Source organism: Monodon monoceros, unplaced genomic scaffold (assembly GCF_005190385.1).
Source record: "Monodon monoceros isolate NGI ecotype Baffin Bay Population unplaced genomic scaffold, NGI_Narwhal_1 Super_Scaffold_11, whole genome shotgun sequence".
In the NCBI taxonomy this organism is placed as follows: domain Eukaryota; kingdom Metazoa; phylum Chordata; class Mammalia; order Artiodactyla; family Monodontidae; genus Monodon; species Monodon monoceros.
In genome coordinates this window covers 28,885,963-28,905,563 of record NW_021703767.1, presented here as the reverse complement: position 1 = coordinate 28,905,563, position 19,601 = coordinate 28,885,963, and positions in this window count along the sequence as shown.

Below are 19,601 nucleotides of genomic sequence, written 5' to 3'. Positions count from 1 at the left end.
AAAAACCTCAGCTCATAAACATCACTCTATACCATAGTTATGCCTAAGGACCTGACATAAAATGGGAGTGATTTATTTGGGGGTTAAGGTCAGGAATGGTAAAGACTGGGGAGAGGGAGGGTAATGCTGAGCTACTGGTTGGAAAGAGTGTTTCAATCAGTAGGTGTGTATAAAAATATCAAACCAGTAAGTGTGTAACTATCTAGAACCCTATTCTTTAATTAAGACTCAGTACCACACGGACAAAACTGCTACCTCTTCAATTTTCTTCTCCCACCCAGGCTACCTTGTTGTGACTCTAAGTAAAGAGCCCAGATCCTCTCAATGCAATCTTTAAAATCATTTTTTCTAATTTCACACTTATAAAAATCAGGGTTGGAGCACAGATTAGATTTGTCTACATGCTATGAAATTCCCTAGGTTCTGAAGTTCCCTGCTGATGGCTTTTGAGAAAGCATCCATCTATGAATTGATATTATCTCTGAAGTTACTACCATAAGTATATTCTATTTTCTCCTTGATCTGGAGCTATAGCTCCCCAATTTATGTTTCTAAAAAATATTTATTATTCTCTTAACCTTTGACTTTTAATCTTACAATCTTTGCTTACCTCAATGTCACACTCAAACTATAGTTATAATCTTCTCATTTCTATAATATGTTTCCCTTTTACACTTCTAAATGTCATTTAACATCTTGTAAAAACTGAAATGTTTACCCTAAAAACTTAAAAAACAGTAGCTCCCTGTGACATCCGTTTATACACCCAGACTTCTTATTTCAATTCTTTGTTTTATCCATCCAGTATTAAAACCATTTTTCTCATTGGTTAAATTCATTTTTCTACATGATAGGCCCACACTTTCTTGATTTATGTATTAGACGTTGTCTATTGATTCCTGTTTTTGTCCTTGAGGATTTTGTACTCCTTTCACTTCCCTACTCTCTTATAATTATTTAGTTAAATCATTACTTATTATTATTTTATAAATATTGTTCATGGATAAGTAAAATTATGTTTATTGCTTTGTGTTCCCTTACTGTTTATCTTTGGAGTTCATAATTGCTAACATATCCCAAATAAATGCCCCCAACAAATTTATCAACTGATTTTTTTTGAACATTTAAGTTCAGTCATCATACTTATAATTTTAAATGCTCAAATATTTCAAATTTATTTTTTCCTTGTTTCAGTGGGGTGTGATTAATCTCTAAGTATGCAGTACTGAGGCTTAAATGGAAATTTTCAATCACCTCTTGGTTTGGATCCTCTTTGACCTGAATCTCACATTATCTTTTTTGTCTATTCTTTCATTTGCAGAAACACACCTCCCTAATGGAAATGTTTTAGGACCTTGTAGATCCTTAACATTTGAATGCTATCGTGACTTGGAATTCTAACTTTATTCTTCTGCAGAATTTAGACAGCCTCTCCATTGTCTTCTAGCTTCCAAAGCTTTTGTTGAGAAGACAAATGATACTGGAGTGTAAGAAAAAAAAAAAAAAAAATATATATATATATATATATATATATATATATATTCCTTTTATCCTTGGTATGTCCTAAAATGTCATATTGTGTCCTGATATAGTTTATTTTTTCTTTCCCTGCACTGCTCTCTCAGTGGCTCTTCAAACTGGAAACACACAACCTTAAGGTCTGTTTCTTTAATAAATTCTTCATCTCTTTCTCTGTTCTCTTTTTCTGGAAATCTTATTAGTACAGTGTTAGACACCCCAACTGATATGCTCATTGTATTATATTTCTCTGTTTTCTTCTTCTCCTCCCCCTCCTCCTCCTCCTCCTTCTTCTTTTCCTCCTTGTTCTTCTTCCCCTTCTCCTTCCCCTTCTTCATTTTTTCTTTTAACTTTCTAGGAAATTCCATTATTTTTCCACTAATTATTCTAATAAATATTTTCTTTTAACTATAATATTTTGTTTTGGGACTTCCTTGGTGGCGCAGTGGTTAAGAATCTGCCTGCCAATGCAGGGGACACAGGTTTGAACCCTGGTCCAGGAAGATCCCACCTGTCGTGGAGCAACTAAGCCCGTGTGCCACAACTACTGAACCTGCACTCTAGAGCTCACGAGCCACAACTACTGAGCCCGCATGACACAACTACTGAAGCCCATGTGCCTAGAGCCCGTGCTCCACAACAAGAGAAGCCACAGCAATGAGAAGACCGCACACCACAATGAAGGGTAGCCCCCGCTCGCTGCAACTAGAGAAAGCCCGTGTGCAGCAATGAAGACCCAACGCAGCCAAAAATAAATTTATAAAAAAAATTTTTTGTTTTGTTAAACTTCTTATTGTTTCCTTTCATAACACTTTGTTCTTTTTTCTAAATACAGGAGTAACAATTAATGAAATCAATTAACATGCAACAATATGGATGAATATTGGAAATACAATATTAAGCGAAAAGAACATTTCACAGAAGAATTGCATATAGCATGATGCTCTTTAGAAAAATACATACACAGTATAAAAAATAAAGGAGTGAGGAACATAGTTTTTAGTGTAATGATTTACTTGGGTGCAGAGTCAGGGGATGGAATGGGGGGTTAGTGTAGATGGGTACAGGTTATTTTTGAGGTCTTAGCTTTTACTTCAAGGGTATATTTTAATAGCAATATATTTTAAAAACTAACTAAAGAAAAGTGAGGTTTTGAGAACATTCTATTCTTAATTCTTGGAAAGGAGGTAAAATGTAATGGTTAAGAGGGTGGACTTTAAGCTGATTACCTGGGTTCAAATCCTGGCTCTGCCATTTGCTAAGATGTCCTTGGCTAGTTACGTAGCCTTCGTATAAAATGGACATGATAGTAGTGCCTACCTCAAAGGAGTTGCTCTGAGGATTAAAGACACTATTATAAAGTTAGTAGAAAAGTGCCTGGCGTGTACTAAAACACTAAGAACTAAAATATAAATGGAATAAGTTCTCTTATATATCTGAGGTTATTAATTACCATTTTTATAATTTCCTTCTGTTCCTTTTGTTGTTTTTGTCTCTTTCTGATTTCTTTGACCACTGTTTGCTTTGACCACTGTCTTTCAACTTTGAGGCTTTCTTCAAATGTCTAGTGATTTTTGGTTGTTGATACATCACTAAGAGCATGGTATAAAAATCCTGACTGGAAGCTCTGTGTAAATGGGTGGGCTTGTTAAGTGATCAGGCAGCAAGAAGCCTTTTTATCAGGAGAACCCTAAATGGCAGCTTCTGAAATTCTGTTCTCTGAGATCATTTAAGTTCTGCAGGTAATAATCCTCCCATGTCCTGGATGGGCTGTGAAGGAGCAGGTTAGTTTCCTTGCAGGCTTCAAATGCTGGGGCTCTGAGGGACTCTGGTGCACACTAACTCACTTCATTGCAGCATGCTTTTCTGCAGGTTCTGAGATTGCCTTGCTCCAATCCTCCATTCACCTTCCATCATCCCAAACATCAGTTGGCATCTCTTCTCCTATCCTTTTACCAAATGTCTTTGTATTTGCGGGTTTGCATCTTTTTGGTAAATGTATATAGATGATATGCTACATTTAAGCAAAGTCTAGCTTTGCCAACTATTCACATTTTTATCACCTCCAACTCTCTTCTTTAATTCTGCCCTTTAAAACATTTGTGTTCTTTATCTTATTTGCTAAACTCCTAATTACATGAAGCATGTAGCGGATTACATAAAACTGATCTCTATTATTACCACTCCAACCTTATAATTTCTAAGATTAACATAGGACATGGCTACTGGTATGACACAGTAGGAAGAAGGCAGGTAAAAATATGAAGCTTTTCAATAGAAATCCATTTGCACATTTAAGTAATTGTGTTCTCTCCACATTTTCAGATTCTTCTCACAAGCACAAAATACAGTATCCTGTGAAAATAGTTTGCCTTTTCATTCTTTATAGATAGTCTAAAACAATAAGAAATGTTTTTATTAAAAATTTTCAAAGTAATTTTTAAACTAAGAATATAATCCAGTACCTCCTGAATTATGTCTCATTAGGCTAAAAGGAAATTCTGTTCATAGTACAATACTGACTGAACAAATTGAACTAACTTTGCATAAAAACATTTTTAAATTAATTTTTATCAGATCATAGTACATGTACAATTAAAATCCTTTGTTTTTTTCTCTAAGATCAGGTACAAGACAAGGATGTCCACTCTTGCCACTTTTATTCAACATAGTTTTGCAAGTCCTAGCCCCAGCAGTCAGAGAAGAAAAAGAAATAAAAGGAATCCAAATTGTAAAGGAAGAAGTAAAACTGTCTCTTTTTGCAGATGACTTGATACTTTACATAGAAAATCCTAAAGACACTACCAGAAAACTGCTAGAGCTCATCAATGAATTTGGTAAAGTTGTAGGATACAAAATTAATATGCAGAAATCTGTTGCATTTCTATACAGTAACAATGAACTATCAGAAAGAGAAATTAAGGAAACAATTCCATTTACCATTGCATCAAAAAGATAAAATCCTGGAAATAAACCTACCTAAGGAGGTTAAAGACCCATACTTGGAAAACTATAAGACACTGATGAAAGAAATTGAAGATGACAAAAACAGATGGAAAGATATACCATGTTCTTGGATTGGAAGAATTAATATTGTTAAAAATGACCATACTACCGAAGACAATCTACAGGTTCAATACAATTCCTATCAAAATATCAATGGTATTTTTCACAGGACTAGAACAAATAATTTAAAAATTTGTATGGGAACACAAAAGACCCCGAATAGCCAAAACAATCTTGAGAAAGAAGAATGAAGCTGGAAGAATCATGCTCCCTGACTTCAGACTGTATTATAAAGCTACAGTAAGCAAAACAGTATGGTACTGGCACAAAAACAGACACATAGATCAATGGAACAGAATAGAGAGCCCAGAAATAAACCCATACACTTATGGTCAGTTAATCGATGACAAAGGAGGCAAGAATATATAATGGAGAAAAGACAGCCTCTTCAATAAGTGGTGTTGGGGAAACTGGACAGCTACATGTAAAAGAACAAAATTAGAACATTCTTTAATACTATATACAAAAATAAACTCAAAATGGATTAAAGGCCTAAATGTAATACTGGATACTACAAACTCCTAGAGGAAAACATAGGCAAAACAATCTTTGACATGAATTGCAGCATTATTTGGGGGGGGGGTCTGTCTCCTAGAGTAAAGGAAACAAAAGCAAAAGTAAACAAATGGGACCTAATTAAACTTAAAAGCTTTTGCACAGCAAAGGAAATCCTCAACAAAACAAAAACACAACCTAAATGGGAGAAGCTATTTGAAAATAATATGACTGATAAAGGGTTAATATCCAACATATATGAGCAGCTCATACAACTCAACATCAAAAAACATCAAAAAACCCAAACTACCCAGTTAAAAAAATGGGCAGAAGAACTGAATAGACATTTTTCCCAAGAGGAAATATAGATAGCCAACAGGCACATGAAAAATGCTCAACTTCATTAATCATCAGGGAAGTGCAAATCAAAACTACAATGGGATATCACCTCACACCTGTCAGAATGGCTATCATCAAAAAGAACAAAGTAAAAAATATTGGAGAGGATGTTGAGAAAAGGGAACACTCATACACTGCTGGTGGGAATATAAACTGGTGCAGCCTCTGTGGAAAACTGTATGGAGGTTTCTCAAAAAACTAAAAATAGAACCACCATATGACCCAGCAATCCCACTCCTGGGTATGTATCTGAAAAAAACAAAAACACTAATTTGAAAAGATACATGCACCCCAATGTTCAGAGCAACATTATTTACAATTGCCAAGGTATAGAAGCAACCTAAGTGTCCATCAACAGATGAATGGATAAAGACGATATGCTATGTATACCCAATGGGATACTACTCAGCCATAAAAAAGAATGAAATTTTGCCAATTGCAGCAACAAGGATGGACTTGGAGCACATTATGTTAAGTGAAATAAGTCAGACAGAGGAAGACAAATACTGCATGACATCACTTATATGTGGAATCTAAAAAGTACAACAGATTAGTCAATAAAACAAAAAAGAAGCAGACTCACAGATATAGAGAACAAACTAGTGGTTACCAGCAGGGAGAGGAGCAATGAGTGGGTGAAACTTTTGGAAATTGTAAAGCACTATAGAATTTTAAAAATCTTTCATTCCATTAAAAAATGTAGGCTTTAAAATACTTCTAAAGCCATAAAAAATCCCCTGCTTAATTCGTACTCTTTCCCCAGAAGCACAAGAGGAAGGTAGACTACGCTGATCAATAGACCATGACTTCCTCTCTTTACCTGTTGAAGAAAAATGTATTAATAAAATACTCCTGGAGAGATATATATGAGCTTCCTCAGGAAGCTATTCTTATACAGGAAGTACAAAATTATTTCTATTTCCTTTCTACCTTCACTCATCAGAAAAATTTATAGCAGATTCAAGAGTGACCAGATTATTTTTCATACCTTAACATTTGAAACTATGCTAAAGCTGTATGAGATAGTAACTGTATAGCCTATTACTTAATCAAAACCCCTTATGGGACCTTCATCCCTTCAACTTTGTAATTAAGATGGAATACTTTAATTGCATATCAGTTTAATTACAAAAGAAATGAATAGAATATGATTGTAGTGAAGGTTTTTAATGTAAAAATGTATACAGCAAAATCAAATTTCACAGTGTCATACATACATACACTTAAATCATATGTATGCATATATATGTATTTATATGTATGTATAAATGTGTATATATGCATGTATATATGTGTTCATTTATATGGAATTCCATCTTTACCTTTTAATACAAAGAGTAATGGAAGAACTTCTTAGGATACCACGTATGATATAAATAGGTACACATTGCCCACCCCAACCCAACACATACAAACTGAGGTTTCCACATAAAGTGTGAAACCACAGCAAGACACAGGTCCTCAGAAACCCTTCTTCTTGAGAATTCTTCTGCATTCTAATTTTAAAGAATTTGTATTTGTCATTTCTGGGAAAGGAGAAATCAAGTGATCATTTACAGGATTTTACAAGTATGTTACCCACAATTCAATTCTATCTTTTTCTCGAATATGAAAACTTTCCATAACTTTTGCAGCTATACTTGTGAGAAATGAAAGGAAAATCTGTTTTTTCTTTGTCAATCAAGTAGTGTGGTGAATCAAATAGCCAAGTTAACATCCGTGCCCAGCAGCCTAAGAAAACTGATTAATTGAAACCTAACATCTATTTGGAAGGAAATAGGACTCCCTGTTTTATTTTCAAGGGCATGGGATTCTAGACCCTCAAAGCAGCCACTGCAGCAGTTACACGCTCTGGTTACTAGTCGTCTGCTGAGCAAGCCTGGCTTGGGGTCTGCTTTTCCTCATGTCACCCTTCCGTGGAGGCCCTGTGATGTGATGAGAGTGTGTGGACTTTGGAAGACTGACATAAGTTTGAGTTCAGTCAAACTACATAAACCTGGGCCCAACATTTGACCTCTCCAACTTTCAATTGCCTCATTGGTAAAAGGGGAAAACAGTATTTCCTCGTGTGATTATTGTTGGGATTAAATCAGACAATATATATAAAATTCCTGATACATAGAAGATCTTAACAAATGCTAGTTTTATCCCTTCGCCTTCAAATACATAGTAGAAAAGCATTAGATTCCTAGGCTTTCAAGTCCTACTTTCACTCTACATTGTGGTCACAGTGTGACCCAACTTCTTGGGAACACGTCTAGCCTCTGATTTCCAATGCTAGTACATATGCCATGGCTAGTTTAACCTGCTGTCCTCTCATTGTCACATGCTATAATGATATTTGAATATGCTGTTTATCCTCAGCCACCAACCAGGGGAAATTTCTACAGAAGACTTCAGTTCTGCTTTCACTTAGATTTGGTGATAAGCATTTAACTGTGGATTTGTAATTGCACTTTGAAAACAAACTCCGTACTTCCTCATGACCAGGAAGGCCTGGACATCTATGGCCTTTGCCTGTGTGGGCCACTCTCCTTTCTTTCCCTGATCCAGTCATGCTGGTCTTCGCTCTGTGCTTGGACACTGTTCAGTTCTTTTGTGTCTTGGGCTTTTCGTCAAGCCCTCTCTTTTGTTTGAAGTGCTCTTCCCTTCCCTTTCACGTGACTGGCTCCTTGTCATTTTTAAAGCATCAGCCTCCATGTCACCTCCACAGAGGGCCTTCTCCAACTAAATACACGTAGGTGCTTGACCTTTTTTTTAACTGCTTTTATTTGTTTGTTTGTTTGTTTGTCTCGGTTACCTAGAAGGTAGAGGCCACCCCTATTGCTAGCACTAGCACAGTGCCCGGCACAGGGAGAGGTCAGGAAGTGTTTGTTGAATAGATGAATAACTCAACTCTATAGGTTTGTGCAGTTTAGGCCATTTCTTTGGATTAACAAGTATCAGGATCGAAATCTCAGAATTAATACCCCTCAAAACCAGAAAGGATTATGGCAGGCAGAATAACTGTTTAACTAGACATTATCAGAAAAAAATCTTGCAAAAATTTTGAAACACACAGACTATAAACCGCTTTCAAAAGACTCTCTTTTATGGAGAAATCAGTGAGATATGTCAACATACCTTGCTAATGAAGATAAAGATCTATTATTTTTTTAAACATCTTTATTGGAGTATAATTGCTTTACAATGTTGTGTTAGTTTCTGCTGTATAACAAAGTGAATCGGCTATATGTATACATATATCCCCATATCCCCTCCCTCTTGCGTCTCCCTCCCACCCTCCCTATCCCACCCTCTAGGTGGTCACAAAGCACTGAGCTGACCTCCCTGTGCTATGCAGCTGCTTCCCGCTAGCTATCTATTTTACATTTGGTAGTGTATATATGTCAATGCTAATCTCTCACTTCGCCCCAGCTTCCCCTTCCACCTCCCCATGTCCTCAAGTCCATTCTCTACGTCTGCGTCTTTATTCCTGTCCTGCCATTTTTTTTTTTTTTAGATTCCATATATATGTGTTAGTATATGGTATTTGTTTTTCTCTTTCTGACTTACTTCACTCTGTATGACAGACTCTAGGTCCATCCACCTCAGTACAAATAACTCAATTTCGTTTCTTTTTATGGCTGAGTAATATTCCATTGTATATATGTGCCACATCTTCTTTATCCATTCATCTGTCGATGGACACTTAGGTTGCTTCCATGTCCTGGTTATTGTAAATAGAGCTGCAATGACCATTGTGGTGCATGTCTCTTCTTGAATTACGGTTTTCTCAGGGTATATGCCCAGGAGTGGGATTGCTGCATCATATGGTAGTTCTATTTTTAGTTTTGGGTTTTTTTTTGCGATACGTGGGCCTCTCACTGTTGTGGCCTCTCCGATTGCGGAGCACAGGCTCCGTACACGCAGGCTCAGCGGCCATGGCTCACGGGCCCAGCTGCTCTGTGGCATGTGGGATCTTACCGAACTGGGGCACGAACCCGTGTCGCCTGCATCGGCAGGCGGACTCTCACCCACTGCGCCACCAGGAAAGTCCTCATTGTAGTTTTGATTTGCATTTCTCTAATGATGAGTGATGTTGAGCATCCTTTCATGTGTTTGTTGGCCATCTGTATGATCTATTATTGATTTATATCACATTTTTTCTTAAGGCTGAACATCTTTTAACATAAGTTTTTACCATAACAGCTTTCCAATAAAGTGTTTATCCTGATGTTATGCACATGGGAGACCTAATTTCCTCTTCTACCAACTTGGCTCCTGATTCTAGGACATCTAATTTTGAGCCTAGGAGCTTTCCTGCAAAGCATTCACTGGAGTGAAATATCTTCTTTCCTATTGAAAGAAATTATATTGGTCCCATCTCCACTAAAATGCTGGCCCCATAATTCTCTAAATATTAAAGTTGACTTGAACTTGTTAACTCATCGTTGTGGAGATGACACTTTAGAAAACTAACACTTCTCCTTTGAAAGAGAAAATAAACTTTCTTTACAAGATGATAAATACTTAGGGGAAAATGTGTATTTTTTTTTCTAGCTCTTAGCACAATCAGTCAGTATGTCATATGGTTCATGCAGAGCCAACTTCTTTATTTCAGCCAGCAAAGGTCATCTCCTCCACTGACAATCAGCAGGTGAATACAATCCACCTGGAGATGGTACCAATTTGGAAACTGTAGAAATCTGTTGTTAGTCTTTAAGCCATCACACCTCTGTCCATCATGAGTGTAGCAACCCTTAATATGCTTTAACGCCTTTCCTGTGACACACTGTTTTGCCCTGGAGAGACAGATTTGGCAAAAGCCCTCTAGCAAACAAACACAGAGAAGACTAAGTGGGACTTGAATGCCCCACAGGCGTAAAATATTACTTCTCGACTCTTCTCATCATTCTCGTTGTATTCCAAGATATGGAAGTGGGGCCCTATCTTATTTGTTTAACAAATATGTCTTGAATGTCTACTGTGGGCCTGGCACTCTACCAGGTTTCCAAAGATGGAGAGGCATGGGCACTGCCATCTAAGAGTTTACAGTTTAGTGAGAAGACAGACCAATAGAGTGACAATTCAACATAATGTGTTTTGTATCAACCCAGGGTGTATGAGCAGGGAAAGCATAGAGGGCACATTGTTAATTTGTCTGAAGAAATAAGGAAAAATTTTACTAAGGAAGTAAAACTCTCAGGAGTACTTGATGTAATAATGAGCCAAATAGGAATTTACCAGGCAGACAAGGGGAAATGCAGGGGGATTCCAGCAAGAAGAGTATATGAGGGCAAGAGGCATGAGAGTGTTTGGTATGGTCTGGGAGTGAGGAGTAATTCCCCAGAGCAAGTGGGTGTGGGAAATGAGGAGAAAGACGGATGATGGGTCTGGCAGATGGCTTAAGGCCAGACTATGAAGGATTTGGAGGCCATGTGTTATGGGTTGAATAGTATCCCTCCAAAAAGCTATGTTGAGGTTCTAAGCCCCAGTACTTCAGAATGTGACCTTATCTGGAAATAGGGTTGTTTCAGACATAATTAGTTCAACTGAGGTCATCCTTGAATAAAGTGACGACTTAATCTAACATGACAGGTGTCCTTAAAAGAAGAGGGAATTTGGACACACACATGCACAAAGGAAAGTCTACATAGAAACTCACAGGGAGAGGATAGCCGTGTGAAGATGGAAGCACAAATTGGAGTTACGCTGCCACAAGCCATGGAAAACCTGGAGCTACCAGAAGCTGGAAGAAAAAAGGAAAAATCCTTCTGTAAAGGCTTCTGAGACATCATGGCCCTGTCAACACCTTGATTTTGGACTTCTAACCTCCAGAACTGTGAGATAATAAATATCTGTTGTTTTAAGCTACCCAGGGTGCGTACTTTATCATGGTAGCCTTAGGAAACTGATACAACATGTTAAATAGTGTAGATTTGAATGTAATGGGATCATAATTTATATGGGTTGGAAACTACTGAAGCAAGAGAGCAATGCAACCAGATTTGTGTGTTACAGAATGGGTTCTGGCTGAAATGTGGAGCACAGATTAGAGATGGGGAATGGAGAGAATGTGCAACATTTCCGAAGCTTAGTGACCAATATAGTTCCTCAGTACCTCCTCATCTAAGAAACAAACAAAAAGGATCACCCTTCTCCTTCTCTCACTTTGGCCCAAAACATTATATTAGAGCTCTCCTGTCTGCATAACATTACCTGGATAAAGAAAAGGGCATACTTTGAAATTCAGTCCTACCAGATCACTTTATTTAGTGATGGAAATGTCACAATGAAGACTGACAGTACTAATACAATAATATGGACATTTGAAATGATGTTGATATTGGTATTTTGATACTGATTTAAAAATTCAGTTAAAAAATCTTAGAACCCTGAAATGAATAAAATTAATTTTCCAGTAGCAAGCCATTTAGGTTCCCAAAATTGTTTCCCTTGCTCTTTATCTTAGTTGCAGAATCTGGTTTATATCCACATCTTGAAATGTCTATTCCTGTACAAGTAAAAAACTTGTTAAGAAACATACTATCACTAAGATCAATACTAAGGAAACTGGATTACAGCTGTTATTTCTGTTAAGGGTATTTCCTAGAAATATCATGAACTGTGATAATTGGCAGCTTTGATGCAAGAAAATGACTTTTCTCCAATTGAAGTAGGTGGCATTCAAACCTATGACACTTACACTTCTAAGGCTACATACTCTTTAGCTGTTTTCAACCTCCTGAGACACAACATGTCATACTTGCATATATGAGTAAATAATTTAATGAATATAAAACACATCTCCATATATCTTTCATCTCATTTACTGAATACCATAAGTGACAATGTTACAAAAATATTAATTATATGACATAACCCAAAATGTAAATTATGTTTCTAATTGTATTATATTGAAGAAGCAATTTGATGTCACTTCTGTTTTTAAAAACATGAAGCACAGAGTACAATACATTTAAAGATCAGTGAGATTATTAAGACTCTACATAAACATGAAAAACTTGTGAACACAAGTTAAAATTCAGATGTCTTGGACACATATGTAAAATCATAAAATTCACTTGGGAAAGTTAAGGCTGAGAGAGAAGAAGAATGTTGATTTAAGGAAACAGCTAAGGGCAGTACTGGATCTAAGGACAGCACTGGCCTCTTCATTTGTCATTTGTCATGAAAATGTAGTGCGGAACTATTGTCATGTGACCTTCCTCCCTACTTATTAAGCCATGGGTACACAAACAACAGGGGTTTTCGATTAGTTGTTCCTACAAAATGACATTTTAGAGAGGTTGGAGGCCTTAAATGGTATTGTATGACAGTTTCTTACCCTGAAAAACAGGAAAGAACAGATATAAAATATTTGGGAGCAGTTGTGAACATGGATATTGATAGAGGAGTGCCTTGTCTCTCTGTGATTGACACATGTATCAGCACGCATAGCGGTAGAACTACCTAAATAGGAAAAGACTGAACAAGTAATACAGGCACAATTCAGAGTGGTAACAAAAAGTAAACCGAAAATACCCTATGTCCACATGGGAAGCTGAGTTAAGTATACATACCCACTGGCATTCATTCATTTTTTTCATTCCTTCTTCCAAACACCATATTTTACTTCCTACTGTGTTGCCTAGCATTGGAAATTATCTTCATTTTAAAAATTGCCACTTTGCATATATTATTTGCACTTTAGAAAGAAGAAGATGACTAGTTCTGAACCCATGCAATTGATTTCAGATCAGATCATCTAAGAGAGAAACTTGGATGCCTCCAAAATATTGACTTGAAAGAAGAGTTATATGGATACAGTTTAGAGTTTAAAAGCCAACATTTTGCGTACTCATATATTCAGTCTAGTTTGTTATTAAAGTATAGAATGAGACAAGAAGAAGATAGATTTTTGGAAGAGGAAAATGAATAAGCATTTATTGATAATGCTGCTATAGAGCATTACATCTCAATCCTCTTAACAACGTATAAAGTGTTATTATCTCCTATTTTACAAAGAAGAAACTGAGGCACAAAACAGCTACCTCACCTAAAGTCAGAAAGGTAACAAATGGCCAAGAATTGATCTCAGGGCTGACTTCACTATACTACACAGCCAAACCTTTCATGTAGAATAAAACTCACAAACAAATTAAGGAAGAACACAGCAAGCCAAAATCAACCCCACTCATTTCTTTAGCAGTCAGCTGTACATACAAACCTTGGTTTTGTAGCTAGAGAATGGGCCACCTCCCCTTCTTCTGCTCTAGTCCCTTTTCTCACTCTCTATTTTGTAGTTCTTTTCCAAGGCCTCACTACACTGTCACTTCCTCCTAAGACCCCAAAGGAGTATATTTCAGGAGCAGTCAGAGAAGGAAATTGAGGGCAGAGAAGGGTAACTCAAAATCAACCCAGTAGGAGAAGTTGTAGCAAACACATACTTACCAGACAGCATGCAGGCTTTGAAAGAATGGAAAAAGGACTGAGGAGGTAACTGAAATTGAGCAGAGGTGATAGGGAGAAAAACAAAAGGGACACACCACAGAACATGTAAAGCTGAGAAGAAAACACATTTTGATTTCTGTATACCATATAGAAGTCCTGGAAAATGTACTGAAAATATTTCAACGATTCATCCTCTGTTGATAAAGTTAACATTTACTCTGGGAGCAATACTGAAAAGTTAAGAGTCAGTAGTAAAGTTCAAAAGTAGGTCAATGAACTTAACAAAATGCTTCATTTACACCTGCATCTATAATTGCCACCCTGGTCTTGAGATACAACTTTCTAAAAACGTATTTGTTTCCTTTTAACTTTGGTTCCTGGGGTTCTTGGTCACCATCAATATGCCAGGCAGGGAGCTAAGCACCTTTACATAAAACATCTCTTACCATCTTAATGATAAGTCTGGGAGAAAGGCTATATTTTTCCCGCTACACCGAAGAAACAACTGGGACTCAGACAGTAATGTGACTGTGTATGCCATGGATTCCAAATTTAAACTCAGGATTTCTTCCTTTAAAGTCTAATGGCCTTCCCCTTATACTGTGTTGCATAAACTTCTAAACATCATGGTGAGTACAATGCTAGCCATACGAAAAATGCAAAAATATTCTGTGGATGCTAGGGTTTACTAAATGTTGGAGATTGATAGGTTTTGCTTTAAAAGGCAAGCTAATGTACATTTGCCAGGGGGGTGGAGAGAGGGCAGAAATCTAGACAGTGGAAAGAACAGGGACATATCACAGTTTGTTCACTTCCAATTCCATACATGCAGACTGAATTTCTAGTTAGTTCTGTTACTGGTAAAGACATAAGCTCACTCTTCTAACAATTTGCCTGGATACAAAGACCAGAATGTTGCTTGACAACTCTTTGGCAGTAACCACATTTGGGCTGTGGTTCCTTTGGCTGAATTTAAATTCAGCTGTATTTTATTCAAGGGAGACTCTTTCCCACTTCCATCTGAACTGAATTAATGCATAATAAATACAGGCATCAAATTTGCTAATTGCGGTGAATAAGGATATCCAAGGGTTACAGACTGTCAGGAAAAGCACATTACAGAACCTAAGCATTCAATTTCAAAAAGCCTTTCAACATAAATATTTCAAAAGTATCAGCTTTGTTACCATTTCACACCAATGATTTTTTATTTCTCAAACCTATTCTGACATTTAAAGGAACATTAAGAAAAAATACATATTGCATTATATATGGCTACCACCATATAATGCCACTTAAAAGTTGGTTTAGAATAAAGATAAAGGCAGAGGAAGGTTGGCTATGGTGAATCAAATGAAACCTTTTTCACATATTTCTTTTTGAGTTATGTTAGTGTTATATGATGCAAAGAAACACACACACACACACACACACACACACACACACCACCGCAAGATCCCATTCAAACCTAGCAACTTGGTTCAAACATCTCAGGATTTAATGATCATGACCAAATGATATTGGAAACTCTTACTAAAGTAAATGGGCTCTGTAATTTGCAAAACTGGACATTTTCTTTGACTCTCTGACAGAGGGAATGATTTTTGTTCCTCAGCGATCGGGTAGAACACTGTGTTAAGGGCCTTAGGTCATAGAAGAATGTTGGCAGAGAGTTCCATGCCACTAGAACAACAGGAAGGCAATCCACTAAAACATCTGTATTAAGGAGTTGGCAGAAGAGACAGTTGAGAAATGGGAGCATAAAAAATGAAAGTCACCCATAAATTGGGGAAAGTTTCACCAATGAGTAAGGTGAATGGTTTTTACCCAGCTTGGATATTAAGCTCAAAAGAAAACAACAATGACCCAGTTAAGAAAATCAGATTCTATTTAGAAAGTGACTTAAAAAAATAAGTATTATCATAAGAGCTATTTATATTCAAAAGCATTTTGTAAAATCTGGAAGATACATAATTGGCCTGGTCATTTGTTATACCCTCTGTCCAGGGGTTTTTCTACTCTGTGATTTACCAAAAGTCCCAAACACTCTCTGATAGGAGTTTCAACCAAATCAGTTTGGAAAGCACAAAACTATTTCTGGGGAAATATCAGTGGCACCCACTAAGGGCTCTGTACACTTCCATATAGGCTGATCACAGGAGTCTTTAGTACTGAGAATTCCCAAGGGCTGCCCAGTGCATTCCTTTGCTGTGTTCTCAGTGTGAGATCCCTAAAGTGACTTGACTGTCTTATAGGCGTGGGACTTGGAAGACTTTAAAATCCCAGCTTGGCCCTGTAACAGGGCTTGGGCAACTTCCTCAACCTTCAGAGGCCTATTACCTCATTTGGAAAATTGAATTATCTACTTTTTGGGATTGTCGTGTTTATGAGATTAAATAACTTCTGAAAGTGATATACATATGAGAGCTTCTCAGAAAGACCTCCTGGATTGGTGAAGGTGAAATTGAAAAATCAGGGGAATTCTTTTCTTCTATGCAGAGATGATTCTCAAACTTTGGTGAACATAAAAATATCATCTGAAGAGTTTGTCAAAGAATGTTCATCCTAGAAATTCTGATTCAGCAATCTGGAGTGGGCAGACCTTGGTAACAAATACCGTAGGTGATTCTGACGTAGTTGGTTCATGAAACCACACACAGAGAAATAGTTTTAAAACATAATACTCTAGCCAGATTTTAAGGCAGATTGTTTTATTTGGAATCATCAGACATACTGTGATTCTTTCTTTCAATGTCTTTTCTCTCCTTCAAATCTTCAGGCTTCCAAACTCTCTAATTCTCATCTAGAATGAGTTCCCTAAGCCCCACTCCTAAATAGAAGTATCTCAAGTTTTCACATCCAAGGAGCATTGAGTTCTAGTAAGCATGCAATGGCAAGACATCCAAGTTAGAAGAGCACTACACATTTCTTCCTGCCTATTTATTTTAAAATTGGGTAAAAATAAATAAAAGGTGTTCACCATTTTACATATTAAAATATAAGGCTCTGAGTTTGGGAATATTTTCATGGGAATCAGGTCCTATTCCCTAGATGATGGCTTAATATAATTCACAACTGCTATTTATTCCTTCACAAAGTTGATTCATGAATATTTATCCTGGACGAGATCTTAGTGGTTACCTAGTCTTACCTATTTGTTTTACAGCTGAAGAAATCGCAACCTATACCATCTGGCTTATCCTCCAACTCAGAATCTTCACAAACGAAGAAGTTTCCCATCCAAGGGAATCCTAATCGAGAAGCCAGTCTACACTCAGAAAAATTTCCCCACTGAACCAAGCTTTGTTATCCCACGTCAGAGAGGAATCTGGTATCTTAAATTACAGTCATAAATCCTTCATATAAATAGAATGCAGGACATTTGGGTTAATTTCTTTCATAATGCCTTACCTCATGGGATAAAAAAGTAGGATCACAGATTTATTCCACAAAGGAATACACTCCTCCAACAGAATAAAATTACCTTTTTACTTCAATAATTGAAAGCCTAGCATTAAAGAGCATTAAAAAGTTATTTGCTCTGAATAGAGATTCTCTGCCACTTTCCATCGTAAAATCTGAATGCTTTTTGGGTAATTGCTGCTTTGGGTTATTTCCCCATTTTCTTTCCATGTGTACAGAAAATTTAGAGCTGATGATATTTTTAATATGAATCTTTATCTGCTGTTTTCACAGATTATTTTTGCACTTTTCAGAGTGTGTTCTGTTAACCCAGGCCCACACAGCTTGCAAAGATCCCCAGAACTCTTTCCTCTAATTCTTTTCACTCTTTATAAAGCTTTGAAAGATATTGATTCTGCAAATGTGAAAAATTAACTTATCAAAAAATAGCACACATAAAATGGGGACTGGCGAACGAAACCCTAAGAATATTGTTTTAACTGGAAATTGTACCATTAACTGCTACAACTTACTGTATTCCTGTTATGGCTCTTTGTGATATATTTATCACTGTGTGGGAACAGTTTAATCTACTCCATACAGAGAGCAGTAGGAGGTCTCAGTGGCCTCAAAATATGATGGCCCTCACCACAAACAACTGATCTAAATTTCTTGCATGTGGCAGGTCTAACTTTTTTCCAAAAGGAAATAACCCTTCTCTAAAAGTCAAATTTGTTTTCAAAGCTGCTGTGGTGTCTTTAACCACTTCTTTTTCTAGTTTTTCAGTTGACAACTTGTCATGACTTACGGTGGCTTGCATCAATCATTCTGGGTTCTTACAGAAAATGTTTTGTGGTGGTGACTATCCCATGCAAGAAACTAAGTGCCCTTTGTGGGTGACTGCGTAGGTACCTCTGATTTCTTGCCAAATCATCCAGAATGCCACAAATCCATTAAATCTCTCCACAGGGAGGAAAAAAATTCCCACACCCTAGAGACAGAATTTATGGGTTCATTTCAATCACCACAAATGAAAGCCACCCTTAATATTCATTAGAGATTTTTATGGTGGCAATATGCATTATCTATTCCTATGCCCCTCTGAAAGGCCAATTTCCCTTGAAACCTTGCATGGCTCCAAGCCACTCTTTGTAGAAACCATGGCCTATGTCCAAGTGGAGTCAGAGGGGGCAAATGGATGAAATTTCCTTATCCATTGGTAATGATTCCGTTAAGCCATTGTGGTGGCTATGAGCTTCTAAGTTTTAAAAATGAAAGGACAGATTTGGAATGTACAGTCATGTCATTGTATCACTTCTCCGTCGTCATCTGTGACCATATGTCCTAAAGTGAAAGGGCCTTTTTGGTTTGCATGACCAAAGGTGGCTTTCAAAACTGACATTTCTTTCCTTTGGAGAAATGTGTATACTGGGGACCTAAGTCTACGAGCCTGAGAACTGTTCTTCTCTTCTTTTTCTACCACTACCATTCAAGTCACCATCATCTTGCATCTATTTTTCTCTTCCAATCTGTTTTCATCACTGTATGGAAAGCACTCTTCTCAAAATAAAAACTTAAGCATCTAAACAAGAAACAAACAAACAAAAAACACAAGCCATTAGCTTAAAACACTTCTTGCATAGCTTCCCCTTGTTTTTAGGAGATGAACAACAAAATTTAGCATAACCTATGAGGCCGTAAGTGGTCTGATCCTCCCTTGTGCCTCATCTCCTTGCTTTTCTTGTACCGCATCTGTACTTACCTGTGCCACATCTTCTTGCTCTCTCTCCCCGCCATGCTGACTCTCATCCTCCCTCCTTTTGGCTAGTTACCTCCTGCTTTTTACATCAGATTTGAGCTCAATCATCATCACCCCTGAAAGTGTATCCTGACTCCTCAGCTGGATCAAATCTACCTATATAGGCTTCCATAGAGCCATGTGGCTCTCATAGCTCTCATCAAAGTTACCATTTCATTTTTATTTGTGTGGTAATTTCTAGTTTTGTTTCTGATTGGACTATGAGGCTGGCAGTGTTTGTTCTGCTCAACATTGTATCTTCCTTACCTGGAACAATGCAAATACTTCAAAACAAATTGTTGAGTGAATAAATAAGTGAGTTCCTGACTTTAATCCATTTTGCACCCTGGCTAAAAATCCCTTTCAGTGGGTGAGGTGTGGGCTTCAGTTTGGGTTGGGCTTGAGGTGAACTGCAAAAAGGGCCATATTTCTAATCTAATTATTCATCAGTGTGGTTGTGTTTAATAGCTGGGAACCATGAGATGCA